Source organism: Mesoplodon densirostris, chromosome 2, assembly GCF_025265405.1.
Source record: "Mesoplodon densirostris isolate mMesDen1 chromosome 2, mMesDen1 primary haplotype, whole genome shotgun sequence".
Classification (NCBI taxonomy): domain Eukaryota; kingdom Metazoa; phylum Chordata; class Mammalia; order Artiodactyla; family Ziphiidae; genus Mesoplodon; species Mesoplodon densirostris.
In genome coordinates this window covers 165,720,337-165,743,229 of record NC_082662.1, presented here as the reverse complement: position 1 = coordinate 165,743,229, position 22,893 = coordinate 165,720,337, and positions in this window count along the sequence as shown.

Sequence of the window (22,893 nt, the reverse complement as noted above, 5' to 3'; positions counted from 1 at the left end):
ATACATTTTTTATTTAAAAATTTTCTCTTTTCTTACTAATAATATTAATAATGGATCCTTATAATTTAATTTAAAATTCCCTGCCTTTTATCAGTGAGTTTAATCACTTTATAATTAATGTATATCTGGATTTATTTCTACCTTTTTTGTATGTGCCTTCTATTTTCCATTCTGTTCATCAGCTTTCCCTTTTACTATATACTATCAAAAATTCCCCTTATTTAATCTATTCTTTTGAATATATATTTTATTTCTATTCTTTAACATAGATATCTAATAAAGATTAATTTTAATCAATATTCCTTATTGACAAGTAGAAAAAGTTTAGAATGCTTTAACACCAATTCTCTCCTATTTTCATGTTATTTGACATTAGTCTCACCTTGTTTTTAAACTTCCTCAAATAATCTCTTTTTTGTTGTTTATATAATCAACAATTATTTTGACCTACCAGCATGCTTACTAATTTCTCTACCATTTATTGTTTTTTGTTTTTCAAACCTTCCTTCTGGAATAATTTTCCTTTTTGTGAAGTCCACCTTTTAGTAATCTTTTAAGTGAATGTGATTAGTAAGCTCAGTCTTCTTTTGTATGAAAATAATTTTATCATACCTTTCAACAACAACTTCATTTAATATTTTGAGGATATTATTCCCTTTTACTCTGGCTTCTATTGTTACTGATGTAGACTATGACTCATTAGTTTTCCTTGTGGATAATATGTCTTTTCTCTCTTGTACCTTATAAAATGTATTTGTCCTTGTCTTTGTTATTCTGCAGTTTCACTATGAAATTCATCTTCCTTGGGATTGCTTGTGCAGTTCTAATATAAGGACTTATATCTTTCCTCAGTTCAGAAAAAATTGAAGCCAGTATCTTTTTGAATATTGCCTAATCTCCATTTTTTTTCTAACAGATGTATGTTCAATATCCTCATTCTAATGTCCACATTGCTTAATCTCTTTATAGTGCACCCCATCTCTAGCACTCTTTCCTGAATTCTGGATAGTCTACTCAGATCTATCTTCCATTAATTAATTCTGTATTCAGCTGCTGTACTTTACTATTTAACTCATATTTTGAGATTTTAGTCTAATTACTGAAGTTTCTAATTTAAGAAAGTATATTTTTTCTGCTTTTTCTCTTCTTACACTATTTCTTCTTGTCTTCTGACTTCTATCCCTTTTCTAATGTTCTAAAGTGAATGCTTTAAATATATTTATTTTCTCATTCTCTTTTTCCCAACTGATTGTTTTCTATTCATGTTGTTGCTAAGTCTCTCTCAGGACTTGCTTGTGTTAATGGTAATTTTATTCCTAAACTTATTTTTACTGGAGGTGGTTTTTGGAGGGGACTCTGTTGTGCTGATCTGTGGAAATACACCTACAAAGCATTTTCACATTTGCTTCTACCAGGGCCTCAAGCTTTTCACCAGGGCTGGACCAGTTTTTTTCTAATTTCTAAATCTAGGTTCCTGCACAACAAAGGTAGAGTAAATTTAGACTCTACACCTATTCCTTTATAATATGGTGATTCTGAGTTTTATGGCTGACATTTTTCCCATCCAAGGCTCCAGTGGGTAAGTAGTTCCTTGTCAGGACCTCAAGTGAGTATGTGTACTTCTTCTAATCAATCCCTTTTCCATGGACTGTATATGCTTTCAAAAATCTTAGCAATAAACAGGAGACTCCTTTACAGTTGCTCATCTCAAATGGCTTCAGATCTCATAGCCTATCCTCTGTGAACATGAAAAACCCAATATCCATCTTCTAAAACTTATATCCAGGACCAGCTGTCCCTTGAGCCACTGTGGCTTCAGGCTATTACTCCTCCTCTTGACTTTGAGATTCTCTTTATTTCTGCTACCTGTGGGTTTCCACTTCTTTTGAGCTTAGCAATATATTTAACTTCTGTTGGCATATTTCATCCAAATTTTCTATGTTTGGAGAATGAAGAAGTTCTTTCAATTGAATTTCCTTTGTCTTCAAAGTAGACTTTGGGCAGCACTCTACCTTGGTGTATTGCCTATAGGTTTTAAGTACATACAAAGAAATACCTGAAATATTCTTGAAAGTGTGCTCCAGCTACTCAAATCAATGGTTTAGCTTAGTTTTCAGTGTGAACGTCCAGCTGGCCCAGTGAACTTTGTTTCCAGTCCCTATTGCAAAATTGACTTGATATCTTAAAACCTTTTTTTCCTTAAGATCATGAGGTATCTCAAAGTTTCTGAATTTTTGTATTGAAAGACGATGGTTTTTTTTTTTTTTTTTTTTTTTTTTTTTTTTTTGTGGTATGTGGGCCTCTCACTGTTGTGGCCTCTCCCGTTGTGGAGCACAGGCTCCGGACGCGCAGGCTCAGCGGCCATGGCTCACGGGCCCAGCCACTCCGCGGCATGTGGGATCCTCCCAGAATGGGGCACGAACCCGTGTCCCCTGCATCGGCAGGTGGACTCTCAACCACTGCGCCACCAGGGAAGCCCGACGATGGGTTTTTATGACAAAAAGGCCTTTGATAATTATGTCATCAATGCCACCTACTGTGTGACCCTGCAAAATTCAGGTAAGTCCCCTGAGCCTTAGGTTCTTCATATGGTAGATAAGGAAAAATTATCTACTTTGTAGAGTTGTTGTGAAATATATATATTTACCATGTAGGAAGATGTTCCCATTGATTCAACTTGTATTATTTATTGAGTGTATGCTTTGAGAAGGCATTATATTTATGATACTCCAAACTTCTGATATTCTGGATCAGCTGTTGATTTTAAGTCATTGGATTTGAGATGTTAGACTTAGCAAATAAAAATTCAGGACACTAAATTAAACTTAAATTAAATTTGAATTTCTGATAAGCAATGAATAATTTTTTAGTATAAGTACAGCCCATGTGATATTTAGCCCATGTAATATTTGGCACACCCTTATACTAAAAAATTACTTGTTGTTTATCTGAAATTCAAATTTAATTGGGCACCCTGTATTTTATCTGGCAACCCTATACTGGATCCACCTCTTCTCATTTAAACAGTAACAGTCGTTTGTGAAAGGTCTCTCACACATGTGTTCCAATTTTGCCAGTGTCCTATTTTAAACGAGAAAGCTAAGCTCAGCTATATTTTCATGTAGAATCTCTGTTCAAGGCATAAAAGATTTTTAAATCAAATGGTTCTTTCCTGCAATTAAATTCCAGATATTATTTTTGTTTCATATGTACTTCCTTTGGATTTAATCAGCCATGTTTGCAGCGACATCAGTAGAATATGGGATTTTCAGACATCCTATAAGTTAGCTGATTTTAAAAGAAAAATAACTGAGGCCTCGGCACATGGTAAGTTAAGAAGTGAGTATTTAGAGAAGAACATTTTTTTGTCTGTGTTTTCTGACTGCTCTGTGGCCTCTGATGGTTAAAGGCTTTAAGTCACAGCTCTGTGACTCACTGGCTGGAGAGCCCTGGAAAAAGAATTTTCTCTTCCAACGGTCTGTTTCCCATCAGAACATCTACTGGTAATCATTCCCACCCACTTCGGGGACTGCTGTACTGTGATGTAGGACGGCATTTTACATACAATAGATGGTTCTCCAGGACCACAACTGAAACAACGAAGATTTCTAAAACACAAAAAGCAGAATTGGGACATGTGCCAGAAGAGGTGAATTGAATTTGCGTCCTCTCAAAGAATCCTGAGGTGGTCCCTCTTGGTCTGGGAATGGGGCTCCTTTGTCAGACTGTTCATTAAGATCTCCACCCAACAGGTGCCCCTCTCCTATCCCCCATGCCAGGCTCTATCCTCCCTAAAGGGAACTCTTCAATTCCTTCCTCTCTGGTGCCTGTACCTTGTCACTGGGAAGCGCCACTTCCTTTAAGCCCAAGACCAGAGGAGTGCTGTTGTGTCCACACAAACGGGGAAAACAAGTGTTTCCCTATAGATTTTTCCATTTCTAGTGTATGTGTCGCCAAGGTCCCTATAGAGTTGTTACCCATTACCAGAAACAAATTAAATCTCTAGAAAGTGAGAGTGAAATGAGAGAAAACAATTTACTACTTGCTTTTTCTTCCCTCTATTTTCTTACTCCCAGTAACTTGAGAATATCAATACTGAAGTTCATCTTAAAATTGAATACGGCTCAGTTGCAAAACCATGGTCCCCAGGGGAAAGCAATAGAGCTGGATAAAGGCAAAAAGGAGAGGAGGAAGGAACACATTTATCTATGAAATTCCTATTTTAGAGACCACAATGGATTTGCATAGAGCTACCTTGCTTTTATGTAGCAGATTTGTCCTTTAAGGTTGTGAATAACGAAATGCTTAGAAAACTGGCTTGCATCTCACTGACTGCCGTTAAAATTGGAGCACTGCAGGTTCTTCATTCCTGTCTTCATTTACAGTGGCTTCTGACACTTTCACATTTCTCTACCATGGTATTTAAAGTGAATATCAATAAAATCAAGAGTCCTTTAATCATGAGACTATTCATCATTTTTGTCTTCCAATCTCCCAACATTTTTCCATCCCTAGAGGCAGTTGTCCAAAGTGGGAAAAAGGAACTTGGGACAGATTACTTAGCCATTCTGTGCCTCTCAGTCCCCTGTGCATGGGAGAATAATAGCACATAACTGTAGATTAGGTTCTTCTGTTATATGCTTTCATGGCATATCATATTTCCCCTTTTATCACAGCCATCACTCTTGTCATGAGTAGATTAGTACCCACACTCCCTGTGAACTATACACTCCTTGAGTGAGGGAACTGTGTTTGTGTCTGTCTCTTTCATCACTGTAACCTTCACACCTAGCACAATGCCTGACACATAGTACATAGTAATTAAATGTAGCTATTATTAGCATTATTGTCTAGAGATGATAAACACAGTTGCCTTGTTATTCACCATATTTGTGTTCTACAAAATCTCTGCAAGCAATAAGTTACTGAATACTGAACTATTGCTCCTAGTAGAAATACAGGGTTAAGTTCCTGCAAGCCTCTGGTCACAACATTTTTGTCAACTGATCAATACATAATGTTGTTTTATATGTGTTTCTGCTTAAAGATGTTTTAATACATATTGTTGATTAATTAACATTGAACTCATGGCCAACAGCACTGTAAATCATTCCTATACACACTTATCCAACACATGTATGTTCTCTGTCAGGCACAGCAAAATCTCTCACTTAGGAATATTAAATAGCACTTCAGCCTATGTCTGGGGTCATTTTAAACAGTGATATCATCAACAAGAAACAAAAAAATGCAAAAAACCTGGCACTAAATAGACTGAAAAAATTACACTTATTTATAGTATGAGAGCTGAAGTAAGAAGGTGGAGTGTTGCCTTATTTGAATCTGCGTGTTGATGACTCAATGTTTTTTTTTCTTTGCTCTGATGTGTCCATGAATGACTGCAAAATCACCAGAAGTGTTGAAATAAATTCTAGCAAGTAGGTGAATTTGAAAACACAGAATTTATCAACAGTAAAGATCAACTGTACTTGGCAAAACTTTAGTCATGCCATAGTCATGCTAAACCTAAGGCAGACTTTGTTAAATGAACAAAACATTTCATCATTCATTCATTCATTCATACTGGATGATGTAGTACACCTGGGATGCAATGTACTGCAGTGTAGTGTTTTAGATCATAGGCTTTGAAGTCAGCCTGACTGGTTTCAAATCACATCTCTGCCATTTACAACTTCAGGCCATTTACTTGATTTCTCTGAGCCTTAATTTTCTTATTTGAAAAATGGGGGTATTAGTAGAAGTTACCTAAAAGAGTTATTATGAAGATTAGCTAAGAAACTCTTAGAGGATTTGATGTATAACATGGTGACTATAGTTGATAACACTGTATTGTGTATTTGAAATTTCCTAAGAGAGGCATATATTAATTAACTCAATGAGAGGAATCTTTTTTATAATGTATACAATATTTCAAATCATCATATTGTACACTTTACATATCTTAAAATTTTGTGTCAATTACACCTTAATAAAGCTAGAAAAAATAAAATATAAAATAATGAAAAAAAAAACCCACAATATTGACCAGTACATAAAGAGTGCTCAAAAAATATAAACTATAGTAATCTTTACTGATATATCTTACAAGTTGAAAGGGCATTTCTGGGCTACTGTGCTGCTTTAAGCTCTACCAAGTCTTTAAGGCCCTGCCACAAAGCTTGAAGTCTCATAGAATTTTTATTCTTTCTGATTCTCTTTACCTCTAAATTTTGTGTTCTTCTTAGGCTGGAAACACAGATAAGAATTTTTTCCCAAGATTTCTTTATTTCTGTCTTTTCCTGGAATCAAAATATTTCAGTCCTCATGGTCTACCATAAACAGAAGCTGCTGAAGTTGCATCTTTTCCTTCTTTCCTTACACCCATCTGAGCTGGGCCTAGAAGCAGAAGTTTCAGAACTGAAACTGCATAGCAAAGTCCTCCTCCTAAGATAGCTCAAACCTGAATGATCTGGCATGCTCCTACCCTAGCCAATCCTTGTTTTCCTTGGCTGTATGAGGATATGAAAGCTGGGCCCAGAGCTAAGAACATGGAAGTGAATAAAGTGATGGTTTAACCAAGCATCACAGCAGCACAGAGTTTTGCCTCTTGCGAAATCCTTAGACATAATCTAGCTTAATTTTCTCAGTATGCCAGACAGATCACCTCTAAGGCCCTATATTTATTTTTCAACCAGGTATTCTTGGCTGGATTCCACTGAGACTGATATTTGGAATTAAATGAGCCACAACTGGGTAGGTCCAGTTTTTGCCCCATAATATTTTCTAGCATAAAGGAAAACAAAACACCAGACAGTAGACACCAAGCTGGTAAAGGAAATAGGAGAGGGAGTTGTTTTTAATGTCTGAATAGCAAACTGAATTCTCCTTATACTAAGAGATGATATGGTAGAAGGAGAGTCCTTTTAGATAACTTGGATTTATTTGGAAGTTCTATTTTCATTTGTTCATGCTTCAGTTGGACTTTCTATAAAATAGGGATGCATTTTGAATGATCAAATACCTTTCCAGATTATTTGAAAAATTAATACGAAGAGTTAAGCTCTTTTGCTATAACACATTATGATTTAGAACTTGACCTTTCTAAGTTTCAATTTCCCTATCTGTAAAATAAAGCAAAGTGTAGATTATCTCTAATACTGTGTCAGCTCTAAAATGTCACAAGGCGAGACTATGAGTCTATGGTTTATTGGATGTCAGAAACTAAAGATTAGACAGGCTAACTGCTGGAAGCCAGTTCTCTAGTCCTGTCAGCTCTATCTCTATGACATTTCTCAGACCCATCTCCCTCTTTCCACTTATAATATCCATCCCTAGTTCAAGCTCCAGTCTTTCCCTCTTTCCAATCTGTCCACACACTTCCACCAGAACTATCTTCCTTATTCCTAGCTTTGATCACATCATTCCCTTGATCACAAACGTTCAGTTACTCCCTACTGAACAGATAGGAACAATTCCAAACCATTCAGCCCAGCCTTCCACAGGCTGGCCTCTAATTATGTAATTCCATTTCCTCCATTCCACCTAGTAAATTCATCTGAGATTACTCTCTATTTCTCAGATAATGCTCTTTTTCCTTCTGCTTTGGGCCCCCGTTCAAGTTTTGGCTTCTATGTGAAATGCTTCCTCCTTCCTTGCTAATCTTCTCCATCATCTATTTATTTATTAAACTGCATTTCCTTCAAGGTCCACTCACATCTTAAATCTTTCAGGAGGCCTTCCCAGACTCACAGAGAAAGAAATAATTCTTCTCTCTCCCATAGAACATGTTTGTAACCATATTTTATCACTCATTACAGAGTTGTATCAAAGTTATTTAGACGTGTTATTCATTTTATTTGGCTTATAAGATCTTGAAGTCAGAAACCATGTACTTTTCACCCCTGAATCCCCAGTAGCTCCAGCATTGAGCTTTGCACGTGATCAATAGTTGCTTTTTTTTTGCGGTACGCAGGCCTCTCACTGTTGTGGCCTCTCCTGTTGCGGAGCACAGGCTCCAGACGCGCAGGCGCAGCAGCCATGGCTCATGGGCCTAGCTGCTCCGCGGCATGCGGGACCCTCCCGGACCGGGGCACGAACCCGTGTCCCATGCACCGGCAGGCGGACTCCCAACCACTGCGCCACCAGGGAAGCCCAACAGTTGCTTTTTGAAAGTGAATTCGACGGCAGCTTCAAGATGGCGGAGGGGTGAGACGTGGAGATCACCTTCCTCCCCAGAAATACGTCTACATGTGGAACAGCTCCTACAGAACACCTACTGAATGCTGGCAGAAAACCTCAGACTTCTGAAAAGTTGTACCAACTTACTTTTCTACTATCAACATATGAATTTCTCTACATCAACATCAACAAAGTCACACAGAGCATTGAGTGGAGTTCCCTGTGCAATACAGTGACAGTACTATACCTAGAGAATGCTACGTTACAGAATGCAGAAATTTTGGAGAGCTCATGAAAACAAATGTGGATGAAAGGCTCTTGGTGCTGCAGCCAGGAGTCAGTGCTGTGCCTCTGAAGTGGGAGAGCCAACTTCAGGACACGGGTCCACAAGAGACCTCCCAGCTCCACACAATATCAAGCAGTGAAAATCTCCCAGAGATCTCCATCTCAACACCAGCATCCAGCTTCAGTCAACGACCAGCAAGCTATAGTGCTGGTCACCCTATGCCAAGCAACTAGCAAGGCAGGAACACAACACCACCCATTAGCAGAGAGGCTACCTAAAAACATAATAAGGCCATAGGCACCCCAAAACACACCACCAGACGTGGACCTGTCCACCAGAAAGACAAGATCGAGCCTCAACCACCAGAACACAGGCATTAGTCCCGCCCACCAGGAAGCCTACACAACCTACTGAAACAACCTTAGCCACTGGGGACAGACACCAAAAACAATGGGAACTACGAATCTGCAGCCTGCAAAAAGGAGACCCCAAAACACAGTAACATAAGCAAAATGAGAAGACAGAAAAACACACAGCAGGTGAAGGAGCAAGATAAAAACCTACCAGACCTAACAAATGAAGAGGTAATAGGCAGTCTACCTGAAAAAGAATTCAGAATAATGATAGTAAAGCTGATCCAAGATTCTATTTCCAAGATCCATAATCTTGGAAATAGAATAGACAAAATGCAAGAAACAGTTAACAAGGACCTAGAAGAACTAAAGATGAATCAAGCATTGATTAAAAACACAATAAATGAAATAAAAATACTCTAGATGGGATCAATAGCAGAATAACTGAGGCAGAAGAACGGATAAGTGAGGTGGAAGATAAAATAGTGGAAATAACTGCTGCACAGCAAAATAAAGAAAAAAGAATGAAAAGAACAGAGGACAGTCTCAGAGACCTCTGGGACAACATTAAACGCACCAACATTCGAATTATAGGGGTTCCAGAAGAAGAAGAGAAAAAGAAAGGGACTGAGAAAATATTTGAAGAGATTATAGTTGAAAACTTCCCTAATATGGGAAAGGAAATAGTTAATCAAGTCCAGGAGGCACAGAGAGTCCCATACAGAATAAATCCAAGGAGAAATACACCAAGACACATATTAATCAAACTGTCAAAAATTAAACACAAAGAAATCATATTAAAAGCAGCAAGGGAAAAACAAAAAATAACACACAAGGGAATCCCCATCAGGATAACAGCTGATCTCTCAGCAGAAACTCTACAAGCCAGAAGGGAGTGGCAGGACATAATTAAAGTGATGAAGGAGAGAAACCTGTAACCAAGATTACTCTACCCAGCAAGGATCTCATTCAGATTTGACAGAGAAATTAAAACCTTTACAGACAAGCAAAAGCTGAGAGAGTTCAGCACCACCAAACCAGCTTTACAACAAATGCTAAAGGAACTTCTCTAGGGAAGAAACACAACAGAAGGAATATACCTACAAAAACGAACCCAAAGCAATTAAGGAAATGGGAATAGGAACATACATATCAATAATTACCTTAAATGTAAATGGACTAAATGCTCCCACCAAAAGACACAGAGTGGCTGAATGGATACAAAAACAAGACCCATATATATGCTGTCTACAAGAGACCCACTTCAGACCTAGAGACACATACAGATTGAAAGTAAGGGGATGGAAAAAGATATTCCATGCAAATGGAAATCAAAAGAAAGCTGGAGTAGCAATTCTTATATCAGACAAAATAGACTTTAAAATAAAGAATATTAGAAGAGACAAAGAAGGACACTACATAACGATAAAGGGATTGATCCAAGAAGAAGATATAACAATTGTAAATATTTATGCACCCAACATAGGAGCACCTCAATACATAAGGCAAATACTAACAGCCATAAAAGGGGAAATCGACAGTAACACAATCATAGTAGGGGACTTTAACACCCCACTTTCACCAATGGACAGATCATCCAAAATGAAAATAAATAAGGAAACACAAGCTTTAAATGATACATTAAACAAGATGGACTTAGTTGATATTTATAGGACATTCCATCCAAAAACAACAGAATACACATTTTTCTCAAGTGCTCATGGAACATTCTCCAGGATAGATCATATCTTGGGTCACAAATCAAGCCTTGGTAAATTTAAGAAAATTGAAATTGTATCAAGTATCTCTTCCGACCACAATGCTATGAGACTAGACATCAATTACAGGAAAAGATCTGTAAAACATACAAACACATGGAGGCTAAACAATACACTACTCAATAACGAAGTGATCACTGAAGAAATCAAAGAGGAAATTAAAAAATACCTAGAAACAAATGACAATGGAGACACGACGACCCAAAACCTATGGGACGCAGCAAAAGCAGTTCTAAGGGGGAAGTTTATGGCAATACAATCCCACCTTAAGAAACAGGAAACATTTCGAGTAAACAACCTGACCCTGCACCTAAAGCAATTAGAGAAAGAAGAACAAAAAACCCCCAAAGTTAGCAGAAGGAAAGAAATCATAAAGATCAGATCAGAAATAAATGAAAAAGAAATGAAGGAAACGATAGCAAAGATCAACCAAACTAAAAGCTGGTTCTTTGAGAAGATAAACAAAATTGACAAACCATTAGCCAGACTCATCAAGAAAAGAAGGGAGAAGACTCAAATCAATAGAATCAGAAATGAAAAAGGAGAAGTAACAACTGACACTGCAGAAATACAAAAGATCATGAGAGATTACTATAAGCAACTCTATGCCAATAAAATGGACAACCTGGAGGAAATGGACAAATTCTTAGAAATGTACAACCTGCCAAGACTGAATCAGGAAGAAATAGAAAATATGAACAGACCAATCACAAGCACTGAAATTGAAACTGTGATTAAAAATCTTCCATCAAACAAAAGCCCAGGACCAGATGGCTTCACAGGCGAATTTTATCAAACATTTAGAGAAGAGCTAACACCCATCCTTCTCAAACTCTTCCAAACAATATCAGAGGAAGGAACACTCCCAAACTCATTCTATGAGGCCACCATCACCTTGATACCAAAACCAGGCAAGGATGTCACAAAGAAAGAAAACTACAGACCAATATCACTGATGAACATAGATGCAAAAATCCTCAACAAAATACTAGCAAACAGAATCCAACAGCACATTAAAAGGATCATACACCATGATCAAGTGGGGTTTATTCCAGGAATGGAAGGATTCTTCAATATACGCAAATCAATCAATGTGATACACCATATTAACAAGTTGAAGGAGAAAAACCATATGATCATCTCAATAGATGCAGAGAAAGCTTTCGACAAAATTCAACACCATTTATGATAAAAACCCTGCAGAAAGTAGGCATAGAGGGAACTCTCCTCAACATAATAAAGGCCATATATGACAAACCCACAGCCAACATTGTCCTCAATGGTGAAAAACTGAAACCATTTCCACTAAGATCAGGAACAAGACAAGGCTGCCCACTCTCACCACTCTTATTCAACATAGTTTTGGAAGTTTTAGCCACAGCAATCAGAGAAGAAAAGGAAATAAAAGGAATCCAAATTGGAAAAGAAGAAGTAAAGCTGTCACTGTTTGCAGATGACATGATACTATACATAGAGAATCCTAAAGATGCTACCGAAAAACTACTAGAGCTAATCAATGAATTTGGTAAAGTAGCAGGATACAAAATTAATGTACAGAAATCTCTGGCATTCCTATACACTAATGATGAAAACTCTGAAAATGAAATCAAGAAAACACTCCCATTTACCATTGCAACAAAAGAATAAAATATCTAGGAATAAACCTACCTAAGGAGACAAAAGACCTGTATGCAGAAAATTATAAGACACTGATGAAAGAAATTAAAGATGATACAAATAGATGGAGAGATATACCATGCTCCTGGATTGGAAGAATCAATATTGTAAAAATGACTCTACTACCCAAAGCAATCTACAGATTCAATGCAATCCCTATCAAACTACCACTGGCATTTTTCACAGAACTAGAACAAAAAATTTCAAAATTTGTTTGGAAAAACAAAAGACCCCAAATAGCCAAAGCAATCTTGAGAACGAAAAATGGAGCTGGAGGAATCAGGCTCCCTGACTTCAGACTATACTACAAAGCTACAATAATTAAGACAGTGTGGCACTGGCATAAAAACAGAAAGATAGATCAGTGGATCAGGATAGAAAGCCCAGAGATAAACCCACGCACATATGGCCAACTTATCTTTGATAAAGGAGGCAGGAATGTACAGTGGAGAAAGGACAGCCTCTTCAATAAGTGGTGCTGGGAAAACTGGACAGGGACATGTAAAAGTTTGAGATTAGATCATTCCCTAACACCATACACAAAAATAAGCTCAAAATGGATTAAAGACTTAAATGTAAGGCCAGAAACTATCAAACTCTTAGAGGAAAACATAGGTAGAACACTCTATGACATAAATCACAGCAAGATCCTTTTGGACCCACCTCCTAGAGAAATGGAAATAAAAACAAAGATAAACAAATGGGACCTAATGAAACTTCAAAGCTTTTGCACAGCAAAGGAAACCATAAACAAGACCAAAAGACAACCCTCAGAATGGGAGAAAATATTTGCAAATGAAGCAACTGACAAAGGATTAATCTCCAAAATTTATAAACAGCTCATGCAGCTCAATAGCAAAAAAACAAACAACCCAATCCAAAAATGGGCAGAAGACTTAAATAGGCATTTCTCCAAAGAAGATATACAGACTGCCAACAAACACATGAAAGAATGCTCAACATCATTAATCATTAGAGAAATGCAAATCAAAACTACAATGAGATATCATCTCACACCAGTCAGAATGGCCATCATCAAGAAATCTAGAAACAATAAATGCTGGAGAGGGTGTGGAGAAAAGGGAACACTCTTGCACTGCTGGTGGGAATGTGAATTGGTACAGCCACTATGGAGAACAGTATGGAGGTTCCTTAAAAAACTAAAAATAGAACTACCATATGACCCAGCAATCCCACTACTAGGCATATACCCTGAGAAAACCATAATTCAAAAAGAGACATGTACCAAAATGTTCATTGCAGCTCTATTCACAATAGCCCAGAGCTGGAAACAACCTAAGTGTCCATCATCGGATGAATGGATAAAGAAGATGTGGCACATATATACAATGGAATATTACTCAGCCATAAAAAGAAACAAAACTGAGCTATTTGTAATGAGGTGGACAGACCTAGAGTCTGTCATACAGAGTGAAGTAAGTCAGAAAGAGAAAGACAAATACCGTATGCTAACACATATATATGGAATTAAAAAAAAAATGTCATGAAGAACCTAGGGGTAAAACGGGAATAAAGACACAGACCTACTTGAGAATGGACTTGAGGATATGGGGAGGGGGAAGGGTAAGCTGTGACAAAGCGAAAGAGAGGCATGGACATATATACACTACCAAACGTAAGGTAGATAGATAGTGGGAAGCAGCCGCAGAGCACAGGGAGATCAGCTCGGTGCTTTGTGACCACCTGGAGGGGTGGGATGGGGAGGGTGGGAGGGAGGGAGATGCATGAGGGAAGGGATGTGGGAACAGATGTATATGTATGACTGATTCACTTTGTTATAAAGCAGAAACTAATAAAAAAATAAAATAAATAAAATAAAATAAAATAAAAGTGAATTCGATTGATTTTCTCTTAGTCACCTCAGGCTGAAAGGAGGCAGTGTAAAGCAGAGATCCCCCGAACAACATGCCCTCTCAGCTACCTGTCCAACTGATCTCTCAACAGAGCCAAGGATGCCAGGAAGCTTGGACCTCTGAGTTGGCCCCACCTGTGCCCAGAAACCTCCCAACTCTCAGAACAGGAACTGAATGGTTGACGTGCTGTGGAAACCAAGGCCTGCCCTTTGTAAAGCATGAAATCAAATTTTAAGTCCCTCCTTTATTGAAAATTCTTGCTCAACCAGTTCTTTCAGGTGCACTTAATCCTTTCACTTTGAGCGGAGTAAGCTCAGAGAATTAATGTTGACCATTCAAAACCTCCTCCCTCTAGCCTTCACTTGAGTCTTTCTGGATAATGAGCTTAACCTTCTGAGTTCATGGTCTCTGGGGTACACTTGCCGGTAGGAGAAAAGACTTCCCTAGAAGGCTTCAGCCAAAGCCCCCTTGGGAGCAGCAACAAAATGCTCTTGTCCAATCTCTACTACCTTGACCCCTTTGGGATATTTGAGACATTTGTATTCTAGGTCTCTTTTATTCCTCACTTGGTAAGACTAAGGGGATGTAGAATGAGTGGGGGAAGTGGTGAAAGCGCATCTGAACAAGATTAGCAGGAGATGCTTCAAGATACTGCTTATATCACATAGAGATGCCTCTGGTTTAATAAGAAATTATCTCCAAAGTACTCTCATATGCATGCACAGAAGTGATAGGACTCTCAGATAAAGCAATCAAACCCTCAGGTGTGGCTTGTGGAATTCATTTCATTGCTTTCCAGCTGGTAGTTTACCTAAGCTGCTGTGTAGAGAAAGATGTCAGCCCATAATCACAGGTGGGTTTTTCAGGCATACAAGTTGGCATTGAGAAGGACAGGCATCCTCTCTATAGAGCACATGCAAACCTTAAGAATTCTTCAAGAATTCCTCAGTCCATTGCCTGACAGGTTCTTCTCACAGACCCCCTCTTTCATCAGTGCTCAGAAATGGGGAAGTCAATCTTCATTTCAAGAGATTGAATTCTGAGAAGCCACATGCCCAGAACTATTGGGATTCAAGATTGAAAGAGACCTTAATCATAATGCAGTACAATTTAAAAATTAAGCCTTTGTAAATGTAAATCCTAAGTCTCAGAGAGGACAAATATGAGTTGTCCAAAGGCACACAGCCAAGGTTAGGGCTCAGATATCCCAACATCTAAACCTGCATTTTCTCCACTACATCACCATTCCACCAGATTTGTATGCTGGATTGTCTGTTATTGACTCTGTACTATTCTTCCCCTGCTCCCTACTCTCCACCCCATGCTGCCTCTGTTTTCCAGAGGCTCTGAGTCTGAAATCTACATTTCTCCGAGTCCCAATCAGTGAGGCTCTGGGTTAGGTTCCAACAATGAAAAGCAAGTACAAAATCTGGAAAGCAGAGGGGAAGCAGAGCCATTAAGTTTTCTGCAGCAGCAATAGGCAGTTGTATGAGTTCTGTGAACTTCAGAAGAAAGTAAATGTGACTGTCCAGCAGCTTCCAGGCGCCCTTATTAGAATTGTGCCCCTTTGGTGTTGCAGCAGCTAATATCAGCGATGGTTTCCTGCAGTTCCTTAAGCTTCCTGGTTTCCAGAAAACCAGTGGTAGTTTTCCTTGACCTTTGGTCCACCCACCCCAGCCTCTAATTCCCTGTATTAAATCCCTTCTTACTTGCAATACTAAAAATGGTTTCTGATTCCTGACTCTGCCCCGAATGATACTTCATTCTGTAAGATTGTTTCTAATTTATCAATTACACATATGGCTTTTGAGGCAAAGAACAGAGTGCAGAAAATGTCCCATGTGATGATGGTGAATCAACACCAATAGGTCATTCAAAAAGACCACTTACTTTCAAAAAGAACCAGAGCTTCTTTGACAAGGTCCAAATCATGCTACTGAGAAACATGGATTAAAGTTTAAGTGACCTTCATAAATAAAATGAAAGACATTGGTTAAATTGCTTCCTTAAGACACAGCTAGTCATAGATACAGAGATGGTAACATTAGAGTGCAAATATGTAGATCAGAAGTTGTTAAATTTTCATATGCCATGGACCCCTTTGGCAGTCTGGAAAACCTACATAATCCCTGCTGACAATAATGTGTTTAAATGAATTTAATAAAATGTAATTTGTTACAAAGAAAAGCAATTTAAAAACAATTCTCAAAATACTAAAAATTTAAAATTGTAATATGAGTGAATATATATATTATATATATATTTTTTTGAATTTTATTTCATTTATTTTTTATACAGCAGGTTCTTATTAGTTATCAATTTTATACATATTAGTGTATATATGTCAATCTCAATCTTCCAATTCGTCAACCCCCCACCACTTTCCCCCCTTGGTGTCCATACGTTTGTTCTCCACATCTGTGTCTCTATTTATGCCCTTCAAACTGGTTCATCTGTACCATTTTTCTAGGTTCCACATATATGCGTTAATACATGATATTTGCTTTTCTCTTTTTGACTTCCTTCTCTCTGTATGGCAGTCTCTAGATCCATCCATGTCTCTACCAATGAACCAATTTTCTTTTTCTGGTGGAGTAATATTCCATTGTACCACATCTTCTTTATCCATTAGTCTATTGATGGGCATTTAGGTTGCTTCCATGAACTGGCTATTGTAAATAGTGCTGCAATGAACACTGCGGTGCATGTGTCTTTTTGAATTATGGTGGTCTCTGGGTACAGGCCCGGTAGTGGGATTGCTGGACCATATGGTAATTCTATTTTTAGTCTTTTAAGGAACCTCCATACTGTTCTCCATAGTGGCTGTATCAATTTACATTCCCACCAACAGTGCAAGAGAGTTCCCTTTTCTCCACACCCTCTCCAGCATTTGTTGTTTGTAGATTTTCTGATGATGCCCATTCTAACTGGTGTGAGTTGATACCTCACTGTAGTTTTGATTTGCATTTCTCTAATAATTAGTCACGTTGAGTAGCTTTTCATGTACTTCTTGGTCATCTGTATCTCTTCTTTGCAGAGAGGTCTATTTAGGTCTTCTGCCCATTTTTGGAATGCGTTGTTTGTTTTTTTAATATTGAGCTGCATGAGCTCTATATATTTTGGAGATTAATCCTTTGTACATTGATTCATTTGCAAATATTTTCTCCCATTCTGAGGGTTGTCTTTTTGTCTTGTTTGTAGTTTCCTTTGCTTTGCAAAAGCTTTTAACTTTCATTAGGTCTCACTTGCTTATTTTTGTTTTTATTTCCATTACTCTAGGAGGTGGATCAGAAAAGATCTTGCTGTGGTTTATGTCAAGGAGTGTTCTTCCTATGTTTTCCTCTAAGAGTTTTATAGTGTCTGGTCTTACATTTAGGTCTCTAATCCATTTTGAGTTTATTTTTGTGTATGGTGTTAGGGATTGTTCTAATTTCATTCTTTTATATTTAGCTGTCCAGTTCTCCCAGCACCGCTTATTGAAGAGGCTGTCTTTTCTCCATTTTACATCCTTGCCTCCTTTGTCATAGATTAGTTGACTATAGGTGCATGGGTTTATCTCTGGGCTTTCTATCCTGTTCCATTGATCTATACATCTGTTTTTGTGCCAGTACCATATTGTCTTGATTACTGTAGCTTTGCAGTATAGGCTGAAGTCAGAGAGTCTGATTCCTCCAGCTGCGTTTTTTCCCTGAAGACTGCTGTGGCTATTCGGGGTCTTTTGTGTCTCCCTACAAATTTTAAGATATTTTGTTCTAGTTCTGTAAAAAATGCCATTGGTAATTTGATAGTGATTGCATTGAATCTGTAGATTGCTTTGGGTAGTATAGTCATTTTCACAATATCAATTCTTCCAATCCAAGAACATGGTATATCTCTCCATTTGTTTGTATCATCTTTAATTTCTTTAAATAGTGTCATACTTTTCTCCATACAGCTCTTTTGTTTCCTTAGGTAGGGTTATTCCTAGGTATATTATTCCTTTTGTTTCAATGGTAAATGGCAGTGTTTCCTTAATTTCTCTTTCAGATTTTTCATCATTAGTGTACAGGAATGCAAGAGATTTCTGTGCATTAATTTTGTATCCTGCAACTTTACCAAATTCATTGATTAGCTCTACTAGTTTTCTGGTGGCATCTTTAGGATTCTCTATGTATAATATCATGTCATCTGCAAACAGTGACAGGTTTACTTCTTCTTTTCCAATTTGTATTCCTTTTATTTCTTTTCCTTCTCTGATTGCCATTGCTAGGACTTCCAAAACTATGTTGAAAAACAGTGGTGAGAGTGGACATCCTTGTCTCGTTCCTAATCTTAGAAGAAATGCTTTCAGTTTTTCACAATTAAGAACGCTGTTTACTGTGAGTTTGTCAAATATGGCCTTTATTATGTTGAGGTAGGTTCCCTCTATGCCCACTTTCCAGAGAGTTTTTATCAGAAATTGGTGCTGAATTTTGTCAAAAGCTTTTTCTGCATCTATTGAGATGATCATATGGTTTTTATTCTTCAATTTGTTAATATGGTGTATCACATTGATTGATTTGCATATATTGAAGAATCCTTGCATCCCTGGGATAAATCCCACTTGATCATGGTGTATGATCCTTTTAATATGTTGTCCGAATCTGTTTGTTAGTATTTTGTTGAGGATTTTTGCATCTATATTCAGCAGTGATATTGGTCTGTAATTTTCCCTTATTTGTAGTAACTTTGTCTGGTTTTGGTATCAGGGTGATGGTGGCCTCATAGAATGAGTTTGGGAGTGTTCCTTCCTCTGCAATTTTTTGGAACAGGTTGAGAAGGATGGGTGTTAGCTCTTCTCTAAATGTTTCATAGAATTCACCTGTGAAGCCATCTGGTCCTGGACTTTTGTTTGTTGGAAGATTTTTTTTTTTTTTTTTTTTTTGCGGTATGCGGGCCTCTCACTGTTGTGGCCTCCCCCGTTGCGGAGCACAGTCTCCGGACGCGCAGGCTCCGGACGCGCAGGCTCAGCGGCCATGGCTCACGGGCCCAGCCGCTCTGCGGCATATGGGATCCTCCCAGACCGGGGCACGAACCCGTATCCCCTGCATCGGCAGGCGGACTCTCAACCACTTGCGCCACCAGGGAGGCCCTGTTGGAAGATTTTTAATCACAGTTTCAATCTCACTACTCGTGATTGGTCTGTTCATATTTTCTATTTCTTCCTGGTTCAGTCTTGGAAGGTTATACCTTTCTGAGAATTTGTCCATTTCTTCCAGGTTGTCTATTTTATTGTCATAGAGTTGCTTGTAGTAGTCTCTTAGGATGCTTTGTATTTCTGCGGTGTCTGTTGTAACTTCTCCTTTTTCATTTCTAATTTTATTGATTTGAGTTCTCTCCCTCTTTTTCTTCATGAGTCTGCCTAATGGTTTATCAATTTTGTTTATCTTCTCAAAGAACCAGCTGTTAGTTTTATTGATCTTTGCTATTGTTTTCTTTGTTTCTATTTCATTTATTTCTGCTCTGATCTTTATGATTACTTTACTTCTGCTACCTTTGCGTTTTGTTTGTTCTTCTTTCTCTAGTTCCTTGAGGTGTAAGTTTAGATTGTTTATTTGAGATTTTTCTTGTTACTTGAGGAAAGCTTGCATAGTTATAAACTTCCCTCTTAGAACTGCTTTTGCTACATCCCATAGGTTTTGGATCATCGTGTTTTCATTGTCATTTGTCTCTACTTTTTTAAAAATTTCATCTTTGATTTTTTTCAGTTATCTCTTCGTTATTTAGTAACATATTGTTTAGCCCTCATGTGTTTGTGTTTTTTACGTTTTTTTCCCTGTAATTGATTTCTAATCTCATAGCATTGTGGTCAGACAAGATGCTTGATCTGATTTCAATTTTCTTTAATTTACTGAGGCTTGATTTGTGACCCAAGATGTGATCTATCCTGGAGAATGTTCCATGGGCACTTGAGAAGAAAGTGCAATATGCTGTTTTTGGAATGGAATGTCCTATAAATATCAATTAAATCTATCTGGTCTATTGTAACATTTAAAGCTTATGTTTCCTTAGTAATTTTCTGTTTGGATGATCTGTCCATTGGTGTAAGTGAGGTCTTAAAGTCCCCCACTATTTCTGTGTTACTGTCAATTTCCTCTTTTATAGCTGTTAGCAGTTGCCTTATGTATTGAGGTGCTCCTATGCTGGGTGCATATATATTCATAATTGTTATATCTTCTTCTTGGATTGGTCCCTTGATCATTATGTAGTGTCCTTCCTTGTCTCTTGTAGCATTCTTTATTTTAAAGTCTATTTTATCTGATATGAGTTTTGCTACTCCAGTTTTCTTTTGATTTCCATTTACATGGAATATCTTTTTCCATCCCTTCACTTTCAGTCTGTGTGTGTCCCTCGGACTGAAGTGTGTCTCTTGTAGACAGCATATATATATATGTCTTGTTTTTGTGTCCATTCAGCAAGCCTGTGTCTTTTGCTTGGAGCATTTAATCCATTCACATTTAAGGTAATTATTGATATGTATGTCCCTGTTACCATTTTCTTAATCATATTGCGTTTGTTTTTGTAGGTCCTTTTCTTCTCTTGTGTTTCCCACTTAGAGAAGTCCCTTTAGCATTTGTTGTAGAGCTGGTTTGGTGATGTGGAATTCTCTTAGCTTTTGCTTGTGTGTAAAGCTTCTGATTTCTCCATCAAATCTGAATGAGATCCTTGCCAGGTAGAGTAATCTTGGTTGTAGTTTCTTCCCTTTCATCACTTTAAATATGCCATGCCACTCCCTTCTGGCTTGTAGAGTTTCTGTTGAGAAATCAGCTGTTAACCTTATGGGAGTTCCCTTGTATGTTATTTGTCGTTTTTCCCTTGCTGCTTTCAGTAATTTTTCTTTGTCCTTAATTTTGCCAGTTTGATTACTATGTGTCTCAGCATGTTTCTCCTTGGGTTTATCCTGTATGGGACTCTCTGTGCTTCCTGGATTTGGGTGGCTATTTCCTTTGCCATGTTAGGGAAGTTTTCGACTATAATCTCTTCAAATATTTTCTTGGGTCCTTTCTCTCTCTCTCCTCCCTCTGGTACCCCTGTAAGGCAAATGTTGTTATGTTTAATGTTGTCCCAGAGGTCTCTTATGCTGTCTTCATTTATTTTCTTTCTTTTTTCTTTATTCTGTTCTGCGGCAGTGAATTCCACCATTTTGTCTTCCCAGTCACTTATACGTTCTTCTGCCTCAGTTATTCTGCTATTGATTCCTTCTAGTGTATTGTTCATTTCAGTTATTGTATAGTTCATCTCTGTTTGTTTGTTCTTTAGTTCTTCTAAGTATCTGTTCTTTAATTCTTCTAGGTCTTTGTTAAATATTTCTTGAATCTTCTCGATCTTTGCCTCCATTCTTTTTCCGAGGTCCTAAATCATCTTCACTGTCATTATTCTGAATTCTTTTTCTGGAAGGTTGCCTATCTCCTCTTCATTTAGTTGTTTTTCTTGGGTTTTAGCTTGTTCCTTCATCTGGTGCATAGCCCTCTGCCTTTTCATCTTGTCTTTCTTTCTGTGAATGTGGTTTTTTTCCCACAGGCTGCAAGATTTTAGTTCTTCTTGCTTCTGCTGTCTGCCCTCTGGTGGATGAGGCTATCTAAGAGGCTTGTGCATGTTTCATGATGGGAGGGACTGGTGGTGGGGAGAGTTGACTGTTGCTCTGGTGGGCAGAGCTCAGTAAAACTTTAATCTGCTTCTCTTCTGATGGGTTGGACTGCGTTCCCTCCCTGTTGGCTGTTTGGCCCTGGGCGACCCAACACTGGAACCTATCTGGGCTCTTTGGTGGGGCTAATGGTGGACTGTGGGAGTGCTCATGCCAAGGAGTACTTCCCAGAACTCCTGCTGCCAGTGTCCTTGTCCTCAAGGTTAGTTTCAGCCACCCCCCTACTCTGCAGAAGACCCTCCAACACTAGCAGGTAGGTCTGGTTCAGTCTCCTACGGGGTCACTGCTCCTTCCCTTGGGTCCTGAGGTGCACACTACTTTGTGTATGCCCTCCAAGAGTGGAATCTCTGTTTCCCCCAGTTCTGTCAATGTCCTGCCATCAAATCCCGCTAACCTGCAAAGTCTGATTCTCTAGAAATTCCTCATCCTATTGCCAGAGCCCCAGGTTGGGAAGCCTGACGTGGGGCTCGGAACCTTCACTCCAGTGGGTGGACTTCTGTGGTATAAGTGTTCTCCAGTTTGTGCGTCACTCACCCGGCAGTTATGGGATTTGATTTTATTGTGATTGTGCCCCTCCTACCATCTCATTGTGGCTTCTCCTTTGTCTTTGTATGTGGGGTATCTTTTTTGGTGAGTTCCAATGTCTTCCTGTCAATGATTGTTCAGCAGTTAGTTGTGATTCTGGTGCTCTGCAAGAGGGAGTGAAAGCACATCATTCTACTCTCCCATCTTGAACCAATCCTCTCTATGTATATTCTTTATCAATTCAAGAAGCAACAAGATTGTGCTGTGCAGTGTATCTAATAAGTACCATAAATTTCAAGATGGTGATGTGCATGCACAAAATTTTCATATAATTCTTCAGCAATTGTAATGTGGTGGGGTGTTTAGTGGTGACTTATGGTTTGTTACCTATAATCATAATGGAACAAAATGATAAATCTTAGTTAGAAGTTAGCAAAAATAATGGTGTAATTGTTTTCCATTCAAGTTCATGGACCCAAGGTTATGAATCCTTGTCTAGATGTGTGGGAGAACCATTCTCACACTCCAATGTACTTGAAAGGAGTCTGGAGGCTGGGAT